The sequence below is a fragment of the Coregonus clupeaformis genome, chromosome 13 (assembly GCF_020615455.1).
Source record: "Coregonus clupeaformis isolate EN_2021a chromosome 13, ASM2061545v1, whole genome shotgun sequence".
In the NCBI taxonomy this organism is placed as follows: domain Eukaryota; kingdom Metazoa; phylum Chordata; class Actinopteri; order Salmoniformes; family Salmonidae; genus Coregonus; species Coregonus clupeaformis.
The window spans coordinates 56,258,393-56,270,892 of record NC_059204.1 but is presented as its reverse complement, the minus strand read 5'-3'; the positions used below and the strand labels follow the sequence as shown (position 1 = coordinate 56,270,892).

At 40.5% G+C, this 12,500-nt stretch overlaps 1 protein-coding gene across 1 annotated transcript in view; it reads right to left on the bottom strand.

Moving 5' to 3' along the window:
• Positions 1–12,500, bottom strand: part of LOC121579948 (teneurin-1) — a 218,412-nt gene that overhangs the window by 175,631 nt on the left and 30,281 nt on the right. The gene's annotated exons all lie outside the window — the stretch shown is intronic.

Genomic DNA, 12,500 nt, shown 5'->3' with positions numbered 1-12,500 from the left:
TGCCCGGCTTGTGGTAAAAGGTTATTAATAGCAAGTTCAGTCCATATCTTGCTTGACTAATTGGCAGTTGAAGGAATATTTATGGTCCATTTGTATTCTGTGCTGCAGCCAGCCCCCTGGCTGGACGAGGCTGTTCTGTGCATGTAGAGGTAATTACTCAGGGTAGGTGTGGCTGGAAAATGATGATTGGGGAGTCAACACCACTAGTTGAAACAAGGCTGTTTTTGGTGAGGTTACTGTATAGACTCTGAGGCAGTGAGCCCAGGTAAGGCACTTATTTGAGCATACACAGTCCACACTGTCTACAAGAGCACTCCTTTTGATGCAAAAACATATGAGTGGCTCATAAATATACAGTAGTAGTTCATTTTTGTACATTTTTGTACCCTTTTAACATAGATACATGCAGGTAGGCCTATCGGGGAGAATTTTAGCAAGTTATCCTAACCTGCTACAAAAAGTCACTTCTGTCCGTAGCTGTAATAGACCTACCATCTAGTCACTTTCTCCTCATTCAGGTAGAGCTCATTGTCTTGGTAACATGCTGTTACTTTAGCTATGCCATACTCAGATGCTTGAGTTTATGGGCGTTTTGCCTGTTTGAGGCGCTTTTGCCTTTGTCCTTCAGTTGAGGTAATTGTTAAGTATTTTTGTCATCAACTATTTTCATTATTTTTCACCATTTGTATATTTTGTAACTACATACAGTACCAGTCAACAGTTTGGACACACATTTACATCATTGCAAATAGCAAAGGGTGGCTATTTGAAGAATCTCAAATATAAAATATATTTAGCCTTGTTTAACACTTTTTTGGTTACTACATGATTCCATATGTGTTATTTCATAGTTTTGATGTCTTCACTATTATTCTACAATGTAAAAAATTGTAAAAATAAAGAAAAACCCTTGAATGATTAGGTGTCCAAACTTTTGACTAGTACTGTATCTAGATCCAATCTTCAACCAGTTTTACCACCAGTCTTCTACCACTAACTTAATAGGCCTACCTCCAATATTTTCACTTGATCCTCTGACTCCGGCTCCACACAAACGAACTAGGCTGCCGGGTTCTCTATCATGAGTTATTGTGTACACACTGTCTTACAAGAGGTACTCTCATGTACCACTTCCTCTGATGCAAAAACTAATGAATTACCACTTCCTCTGATGCAAAAATGAATGAATAGTGGCTACCGCATGCAATCATTTATTTGTGTACCTTCTTAACGTAGATATTTATTTATTCAAATTTAGAATAGAAACTTAGGGGATATAGTAATATACTGTAGCTATAACCAACATGTGTTGAATATGCAGCTAGAAAATCATAAGAACATTTTCATAGTGAGATTGACAGTGTTCTCAATATGATCAATAACAAACATCTAACATTTCAGAGTTAAATTTATTAAAATGACTCTTAGTGAAACAGGAACAATAATAGCAGACTGACTAGATCCAGTGCAAAGTTCATAAGGCACAACAAATCCAATCAATAAGGTTGATATTCATAACTTATTTTTCCCACTCCAAAACTAATATTACTCTGTAAATGTCATTAATGTAATAAAATAGGCAGAAATAGAAAATATACATTTCTCCATCTCTAAAAGGGCACATGCATAATGTAGCACTGGGAAAATGTAACATTTTATCTTTCCTCTGAGCAAGTTGCAATTTAACTACGCATTCCTAAAATAACCTTGTGTTAATATTACACAAACCTTGCATTTTATGAATGTTAATCATGTTCCATTTGGGAGACGATCAGTCTTATTTCTCTTACAGCAAATATAATTGTCCTCCTAAAGCTCCATAATGATATTGGGTTATAGTTGCAGCATGAATGCAAACTATACCATTTCTCTGCTTGGTTAAAACGGCTTACTTCTACCTCTCTGGTGCTTAGCAAAATATGTTTGAATGCAGAGGTTTAAATGGGAGCACAATGGTGCTAAGACAGTCTTCTGATGAGCACCAAGTAGCTTTTAATGAGATGATTACGGTGTTTGTAAATAAACTGCCAAGTGGACACACAAATCATTCAGAGTAACACCAGCCTGCACAACACACGGTAATTTGCTCGTTATCCATGGGCTTTAACAGGATTAATGTTGCTGTACATCTATTTGTGGTCCATGACCTTAGAATGAAAAGCCAGTAGCATTCCGGAACACTATTAACCTTCCAAAGCTGTATGACAAAAGAGTCCGTACAACTGTAGGAAAGAGAGAGAGAATACTTTTACGAGAAAGAAAGAGGAAAATATTAGATTTCTGGTATTTTCTGTACACTACAGTATTAAGTCCATAAATCAAAGGCTGTTTGGTCATTTGGTGCCAGTTTGCCAAGCACCATGACGCTGGCTGAGACTTCCTGGGTCTCAGCAGGGTAAAGTGCTTGGTGTTAATTGGGTAGCTACGTGGGGGGATCGAATATTCAGATGAACGTCCCCCGTCGAGTCTGGCCCGTCGGCCCAGCATGGGCACATGAGCCACAAACTTCATTACAGTGCTACAGGCATGCCGCAGGCACTCCCTGCCTCAATCTCTGTCATAGAGATACACTTCTCTGGAGCTATTCCTCTTCTTCCTACTGAGAGATCTGTCATTGTCATTTCTCTATAGTATACATCTAGTGTTTTCTACCCTACTGTATTTTCACCCCAGCTTCATCCCTCACATAAGCACTGTTTCTAGGTCAGGGTTAGTATGTACCCAAAAGGATTGGCTTGAGCGCCTCGAGCACAAAATCAGATCACTTAGACTGTGATGTAACTGATTCTTGTGTGAACTGAGGTCTACATAGTTCCTTCAAAAAGTATTCATACCCCTTGACTTATTCAAAATTGTGTTGTGTTACAGCCTGAATTCAAAATTGATTACATTTGTTTTTTCTCACCCATCTACACACAATACTCCATAATGACAAAGTGAAAACATGTTCACACCCCTAAGTCAATACTTTGTAGAAGCATCTTTGGCAGCGATTACAGCTGTGAGTCTTTCTGGGTACGTCTCTAAGAGCTTTCCACACCTGGATTGTACAACATTTGCCCATTTATCTTTTCAAAATTCTTCAATCTTTGTTAAATTGGTGTTTGATCATTGCTAGACAACCATTTTCAGGTCTTGCCATAGATTTTCAAGTATATTTAAGTCTAAACTGTAACTCGGCAGCTCACTATCTTCTTGGTAAGCAACTCCAGTGTAGATTTGACCTTGTGCTCTAGGTTATTTTCCTGCTGAAAGCTGAATTCATCTCCCAGTGTCTGGTGGAAAGCAGACTGAACCAGGTTTCCCTCTAGGATTTTGCCTGTGCTTAGCTCCATTCCTTTTTTATAGAGAAAAACTCCCAGTACTTAATGATTGATGCAACCACCACTTCTGCTTGAAAATATGTAGAGTGGTAGTCAGTAATGTGTTGTATTGGATTTGCCCCAAACATTGAAAAAAAAATCAGGACAAAAAGTTAATTGCTTTGCCAGATTTTTTTTGCATTATTACTTTAGTGCCTTGTTGCAAAAAGGATGCATGTTTTGGAATATTTGTATTCTGTACAGGCTTCCTTCTTTTCACTCTGTCAATTAGGTTAGTATTGTGGAGTAACTACAATGTTGTTGATCCATCCTCAGTTTACTCCTATCACAGCCATTAAACTCTGTAACTGTTTTAAAGTCCCCACTGGCCTCATGGTGAAATCCCTGAGCGGTTTCCTTCCTCTCAGGCAATGGAGTTAGGAAGGACGCCTGTATCTTTGTAGTGACTGGGTGTATTGATACACCATCCAAAGTGTAATTAATAACTTCACCATGCTCAAAGGGATATTCAATGTATGCTTTTTTTTTTTTTTTGCCATCTACCAATTGGAAACCTCCCTGGTCTTTGTTTGAAATTCACTGCACGACTGAGGGTCCTTACAGCAAATATTTACTCCCAAACTTATTTAGGCTTGCCATAACAAAGGGGTTGAATACTTATTGACTCAAGACATTTCAGCTTTTCATTTTTTATTAATTTGACATTACGGGGTATTGCCAGTGACAAAAATCTCAATTTAATCAATTTTAAATTCAGGCGTAACACAACAAAATGTGAAAAAATTCAAGAGGTGTGAATACTTTCTGAAGGCACAATACCTAAACATTAGGGGTGTAACTGTTCACCTAACCCACGGTTCGATGTGTATTGCAGTTTTGGGGTCACGGTTCAGATCGGTTTCGGTACAGCGGGAAAATTAAATGCCATTAACAAAGTTCAGCATTCATGTTTCTTGCAATGTCTGTTGTGACCGGATTGTTATGTTGGGCCTCTCAAGTTTCCACTCTGATGCTGCGTTTGTAACCATGTGGGAGGTGGGAATTTACCAGTTGTGAACTCGTAAATACCAGTTGGATGCATTTATGTGATTTGAACTCGTTGAGAAAAGCCGATTGGCTAATGGCCAACAAGCTGTGTCAACCATAAACTACAAGTACAGCTATCATGCTTGTAAACAAATTATACATTTCAAAAACCACATTAATAGATAGATTTTTATAAATAATGTTTTGCTGTTGTATTTAACTGCCGAAAATACTATAGAGGCCATTTCTTTAGTAGGTGACGTCAGAGGTCACCATGTGGGAGAAGTGGGTGCTCAGGATGATAGACGAGTTTCCAACTAGTAATTATCAGTTTGAGGGCCGTTCAAGTGGATTTTTCCCAGTTGTATGTGATAAATTCCCACTTCCCACTTGGTTACAAACGCACCATGACACTGCCTCCTTCAGTGCCAGATGTGCGTTTGTAGCACAGTACATCTCCCACTCCGGCGTAATGTGATGGGCTGTCACTGTTAAGTCTGGGCAACACAGGGTAAATTGGCCAATTCATTGAAAACTTTGGCTTTGGTTTGCTTAGAGAGGGTACTACCTGTTTGTTAAAATGGGTGCAAGAGGGAAGTTTGTTATGTGGCTCGAGCACTTTCACAAGGTACTGAAACCACTACTGAAACCCCCTATTCTCAACCACCGAGAACGGGTGCATATCTGCGGGTATAAACCAAAGACTGTAAAAAATATAAACATAGCCTATATATCGCTCGTCATTTCTTTGGCCCGGTCGGAATCAGCTGCCAAGGGCTGCTTGACTGCAGAGGGGAGACGATGTAGTGTTGTTTCCGTCTTGCTCCGGTATATACAGTTGGGGAAAAAAGTATTTAGTCAGCCACCAATTGTGCAAGTTCTCCCACTTAAAAAGATGAGAGAGGCCTGTAATTTTCATCATAGATACACGTCACCTATGACAGACAAAATGAGGGAAAAAAATCCAGAAAATCACATTGTAGGATTTTTTATGAATTTATTTGCAAATTATGGTGGAAAATAAGTATTTGGTCAATAACAAAAGTTTCTCAATACTTTGTTATATACCCTTTGTTGGCAATGACACAGGTCAAACATTTTCTGTAAGTCTTCACAAGGTTTTCACACACTGTTGCTGGTATTTTGGCCCATTCCTCCATGCAGATCTCCTCTAGAGCAGTGATGTTTTGGGGCTGTCGCTGGGCAACACGGACTTTCAACTCCCCTCCAAAGATTTTCTATGGGGTTGAGATCTGGAGACTGGCTAGGCCACTCCAGGACCTTGAAATGCTTCTTACGAAGACACTCCTTCGTTGCCCGGGCGGTGTGTTTGGGATCATTGTCATGCTGAAAGACCCAGCCACGTTTCATCTTCAATGCCCTTGCTGATGGAAGGAGGTTTTCACTCAAAATCTCACGATACATGGCCCCATTCATTCTTTCCTTTACACAGATCAGTCGTCCTGGTCCCTTTGCAGAAAAACAGCCCCAAAGCATGATGTTTCCACCCCCATGCTTCACAGTAGGTATGGTGTTCTTTGGATGCAACTCAGCATTCTTTGTCCTCCAAACACGACGAGTTGAGTTTTTTTAACCAAAAAGTTATATTTTGGTTTCATCTGACCATATGACATTCTCCCAATCCTCTTCTGGATCATCCAAATGCACTCTAGCAAACTTCAGACGGGCCTGGACATGTACTGGCTTAAGCAGGGGGACACGTCTAGCACTGCAGGATTTGAGTCCCTGGCGGCGTAGTGTGTTACTGATGGTAGGCTTTGTTACTTTGGTCCCAGCTCTCTGCAGGTCATTCACTAGGTCCCCCCGTGTGGTTCTGGGATTTTTGCTCACCGTTCTTGTGATCATTTTGACCCCACGGGGTGAGATCTTGCGTGAAGCCCCAGATCGAGGGAGATTATCAGTGGTCTTGTATGTCTTCCATTTCCTAATAATTGCTCCCACAGTTGATTTCTTCAAACCAAGCTGCTTACCTATTGCAGATTCAGTCTTCCCAGCCTGGTGCAGGTCTACAATTTTGTTTCTGGTGTCCTTTGACAGCTCTTTGGTCTTGGCCATAGTGGAGTTTGGAGTGTGACTGTTTGAAGTTGTGGACAGGTGTCTGTTATACTGATAACAAGTTCAAACAGGTGCCATTAAGTGGGAGAACTTGCACAATTGGTGGCTGACTAAATACTTTTTTCCCCCACTGTATGGGGGGTGATGTCAGTGTAAATGTGTCAACATATTTGAGGTGTTGACAGATGCATAGGCTATTCTCATTGAGCGTGGCGTCATACTGTTAACATTTTATCAACAACTCTCTGTCCAACGCCGTTGTAATCTACTGGGAAGCCAACATTTTCCCAAACTGGAGATTTAAAAGATGATGGAGGAGTATGAAAAATGTATGCACTCACTAACTGTAAGTCGCTCTGGATAAGAGTGTCTGCTAAATGACTAAAATGTAAATGTAAAATGATCTTCCAATTCTGGTTTATCGATCCCACCACTCGCCATCGTACAGAACTAGTTCCTGGCTGTGCCTCACAAAAGGATAGTTTGAAATGCGCCAATTAAGATTTACATTTTGATTACAACATGCGCATAGGCTCTATAGCCTGAAATGTTTTTTTTCCCCAGCTCAGATTTACTTAAGAGGTATAGCCTATAGCGTAGGCATAGCCTATAGGCTTAGTGGTTTTATTTTGTAAATATACTTTTTTAGGTATTCATTCGGGTTCACAGTGCAGACCGAACAGAGGTAGTTACACCCCAATACACATACATCTCTACCGCCTTTGATCACAACACTGTTAATAGGAAGTAAACAGTAACCCCCACAATAGTGGCAGCTCAGCTGCAGTGGATAGCAGCCGTCTTAAGGGCGGCTGGCCATTTGTTTTGCAAACTCTGCAATCACATGAGCGCTACAGAAACATCGTTGACCAAACAACGGTCTCTTGCTGGAGGGCACTTACAACATTTCTTCTATTTTTCCAAGACCTCAAAAGTGGTCTCCTGATGTGGTTTAATCATTGTTGTGGACTTCAGAAAAACTAAGAAATTGGATGTTCTATCAAAACAATGTGATTTTGAGAGCAAATGGCCCAAAAAACAGGGGAAAACAGAAACCTGGAAAAACAAAATGGAGAAAACAGAATTTGGGGAAAAAAACGATTTTATAGGAACCTACAAATGGCTACCTGGACTACCTGCATTGACTCTTTTTTTGCACTAACTCTATGCACACACACTACCCACACATACTTACACTGACACCCCAACACACACACACACGCTGCTGCTACTGTCTTATCTATCCTGTTGTCTTGTCACTTTACCCCTACCTATATGTACATACAGTGAGGGAAAAAAGTATTTGATCCCCTGCTGATTTTGTACGTTTGCCCACTGACAAAGACATGATCAGTCTATAATTTTAATGGTAGGTTTATTTGAACAGTGAGAGACAGAATAATAACAAAAAAATCCAGAAAAACGCATGTAAAAAATGTTATGAATTGATTTGCATTTTAACGAAGGAAATAAGTATTTGACCCCTCTGCAAAACATGACTTAGTACTTGGTGGCAAAACCCTTGTTGGCAATCACAGAGGTCAGACGTTTCTTGTAGTTGGCCACCAGGTTTGCACACATCTCAGGAGGGATTTTGTCCCACTCCTCTTTGCAGATCTTCTCCAAGTCATTAAGGTTTCGAGCCTGACGTTTGGCAACTCGAACTTTCAGCTCCCCCTCCACAGATTTTCTATGCGATTAAGGTCTGGAGACTGGCTAGGCCACTCCAGGACCTTAATGTGCTTCTTCTTGAGCCACTCCTTTGTTGCCTTGGCCGTGTGTTTTGGGTCATTGTCATGCTGGAATACCCATCCACGACCCATTTTCAATGCCCTGGCTGAGGGAAGGAGGTTCTCACCCAAGATTTGACGGTACATGGCCCTGTACATCGTCCCTTTGATGTGGTGAAGTTGTCCTGTCCCCTTAGCAGAAAAACACCCCCCAAAGCATAATGTTTCCCACCTCCATGTTTGACGGTGGGGATGGTGTTCTTGGGGTCATAGGCAGCATTCCTCCTCCTCTAAACACGGCGAGTTGAGTTGATGCCAAAGAGCTCCATTTTGGTCTCATCTGACCAAAACACTTTCACCCAGGTCTCCTCTGAATCATTCAGATGTTCACTGGCAAACTTCAGACGGGCATGTATATGTGCTTTCTTGAGCAGGGGGGACCTTTGCGGGCGCTGCAGGATTTCAGTCCTTCACGGCGTAGTGTGTTACCAATTGTTTTCTTGGTGACTATGGTCCCAGCTGCCTTGAGATCATTGACAAGATCCTCCCGTGTAGTTCTGGGCTGATTCCTCACCGTTCTCATGATCATTGTAACCCCACCAGGTGAGATCTTGCATGGAGCCCCAGGCCGAGGGAGATTGACAGTTCTTTTGTGTTTCTTCCATCTGCGAATAATCGCACCAACTGTTGTCACCTTCTCACCAAGCTGCTTGGCGATGGTCTTGTAGCCCATTCCAGCCTTGTGTAGGTCTACAATTTTGTCCCTGACATCCTTGGAGAGCTCTTTGGTCTTGGCCATGGTGGAGAGTTTGGAATATGATTGATTGATTGCTTCTGTGGACAGGTGTCTTTTATACAGGTAACAAGCTGAGATTAGGAGCACTCCCTTTAAGAGTGTGCTCCTAATCTCAACTCGTTACCTGTATAAAAGACACCTGGGAGCCAGAAATCTTTCTGATTGAGAGGGGGTCAAATACTTATTTCCCTCATTAAAATGCAAGTCAATTTATAACATTTTTGACATGCATTTTTCTGGATTTTTTTGTTGTTATTCTGTCTCTCACTGTTCAAATAAACCTACAATTAAAATTATAGACTGATCATTTCTTTGTCAGTGGGCAAACGTACAAAATCAGCAGGGGATCAAATACTTTTTTCCCACACTGTAACTACCTCAATTACCTTATACCCCTGCACATTGACTCGGTACTGGTACTCCCTGTATATAGCCATGTTATATTTGACTCCTTATTGTTATTCACTGTGTATTTATTCCTTGTGTCACTATTATTTTTAATATTTGTTTTTATCTTTAACTCTGCATTATTGGAAAAGGACCCGTAAGTAAGCCTTTCACTGTGAGTCTACCCCTGTTCTTTACAAAGCATGTGATTAATACAATTTGATTCGATTCAGACAGTTGAAATATCTGCAGGTGTGAGAAAACATTAGCTACATGCAATATTTATATATACACAAAACATTTACGTATCAAAAGGGGTGCATCATAAGGTTTTTGATATGAACATTTTCCTTCCCAGTTCGTGTAACACAATAAAATACATGAAAAAAACACTTATTTATTTATCTTTATAGGATGACCAAATATCCTCCCATTGCCTGCTGCTATCTGTCATACTGCAAGGTAATGATCCAAGACCATCGATTTTCTCCCCCAGCTCAGTGATGAGAGGAAAATCAGCAGAGTAATATCATTATTCAAAATGTACCTCCAGCAGGTGACAGACAGGCCCAGAATTAACTACAGGCATTATGGCTAGCTACCTCCATTCCACTTTACATGGCCCACATAGACCCACTCTTCTGGGGAAGCACTTAGCTGGCATGGTCCACCCCATCCATCCACCGCCGCAAGCCAGTGACACTTAGTGACGGCAGACAGTAAAAAGTAACTTAAAAAGCAATGTTTTCCATTTAAAAGATTAATAATATAAGACTGACAATTTACCAAAAAAAATTGGTATTCCACAGTGTATCTGTGTTACTGGCAGTAATCCCACTAAAATGTAAACCGTTTTAATTATTCATAGATATTTATTTATGAAATATCATATCCTGTACCTTTCATGGAGTCATATGACAACTGAATACACTTACTGTAATAGTGGGCCTTGGTAAGACTAGCTGCTCACACACAAAACAGAAGACAAGGAAAAAGGGTCAAATCCTTAAAAGCAGAGCTCTGACTGAAATGGCAATGAGGTTCAGACTAAACTCTATTCCCCTGTGTCTCTTAATAGAAATTACTGATTTAACGACTCAAACACGTTCATAGAGCTTGGCATTGACCACAGAGAAGGATCCTGACTAATGTGATCATCTACAGTATACCAGCGGTCTTCAACCTTTTCTTGCCCAAGGACCCCCTCCCAGGCAAACCGGTGATCCAGGGACCCCCATCATAAGTCAGCAAAAAAAACATGTTTCACATCTTGTCTTATCATCAGGTGAATGATAATGGCAAGGTGAAGTAATTACATTTGACATTTTAGTCATTTAGCAGACGCTCTTATTCAGAGTATTAGTTAGTGAGTGCATACATAATTTTTTATACTGGCCCCCCGTGGGAATCAAACCCACAACCCTGGCGTTGCAAACGCCATGCTCTACCAACTGAGCTACATCCCTGCCGGCCATTCCCTACCCTGGACGACACTGGGCCAATTGTGCGCCGCCCCATGGGTCTCCCGGTCGCGGCCGGCTACAACAGAGTAATCAACGTTTTAAAATGAATAGTTTATCATTATTATTATTGACATTATTTTGACCTCCCCACATTATAATTGGAATAGGAAGTGTAAACTCTAACATAGCCTATTAGCTAGAAAGGTAACTCCAAACACATTTTTTCTAAGAGCGTCTGTTTAGCTGGTTAAAGGCCCAGTGCAGTCAAAAATGTGATTTTCCTGTGTTTTATATATATTTCCACACTATGAGGTTGGAATAAAACTGTGAAATTGTGAAAATGATGATAATGCCCTTTTAGTGTAAGAGTTGTTTGAAAAGACCACCTGAAATGTCAGCCTCTTTTGGTGGGATGGAGTTTTGGCCTTCCATGGTAACATCACTATGCAGTAAATTAGCTAACAGACCAATAAGAAAGAGCGTTACAAACCTCTCTGCCAATAACAGCTAATTTTCCATTTTCCCCCTCCCCCACTCAGACCACTCCCAGAAAAATTCTTCTTTGAGAAATTGCTCTTTGCTAAGAAGCTATTTTTGTTTCTTTTTGACCATTTTAATTGAAAACAATCACAGTAAGGTACTTAATTGTTACCCAGAAATGATTTGATATTGAGATACAAAAACGGCTGCATTGGACCTTTAAACAAAGGTTAGCCATGTGTTGACAAAAATGTATGTCCAAGTCAAGAAAGCTTACCAGCAGCCAGCGACACTTGCCGCACTGGTAGCCTATTTGCGGGTGCTTTTTCAAAGGCTATTTCAGATATTACTGTGAATGTAATTTGCTCAATATTAGGAGTTGAGAAATAAAGTCCACATCATTAGAAATAAGAAAGTCTCTTCTTTTATACTGTAGATTCCAGCGATATTCATAAAATACAATAAAAAATGATATATATATTTCCACGGACCCCCCGCAGTACCCCCAGTTGAATACCCCTGATCTATACCTCTTGACCTCCATGAGAGAACACATTTATTTTCATATGCTGCATATTGTTTATATGACAAAGCCACTACTACAACAATGAATATCATTATGCTCCCTTTCGTAAGCCTTGGTACAGTTCAGAAAGACTAACCATAGACAATAATGGTTCTTAAATGTTCTCAGCTGTATGAATAGGCAAAAAAGCATATTGAAACCTCTGCAAACAACCGAGGATTGGCTTCCTCTCCCACCCATACTCTACTGGTAAACAACATGTATAACAAGGCAGACCATCACCCTGGTGTTGGGGTGTTGGCCTAGCACAACCCCTCATCTCAGACTTCTAGGTTTAGTACTCAGATATACAATAATGCCTTACAGGGGAACTGTATCCCTTGACCTCTAGCCTCTTAACAATAGAAAAGCCGGGCCTCGAGGGACCCCCCGTTGAGCCAATGAGCAGTCATTTTGACTCAAACATTCGAACAATCTAATAAATACATTTCATATGCTATCTGAAAAAGAATCATTTGGTTGTGTTTATGAAGGTCTTGGTTAACATCAGAATACAAATATTCAAAATATCAAAGAACACAATAGCATTTTCATGACTTCATGTTACTGTATTTGTTGCCGGCGTGCTCACGTGTAGAGCGCATGGAACAGTGGTTATTCTTGGAAAAAGTAATATTTTGAAATAGAGCTCAT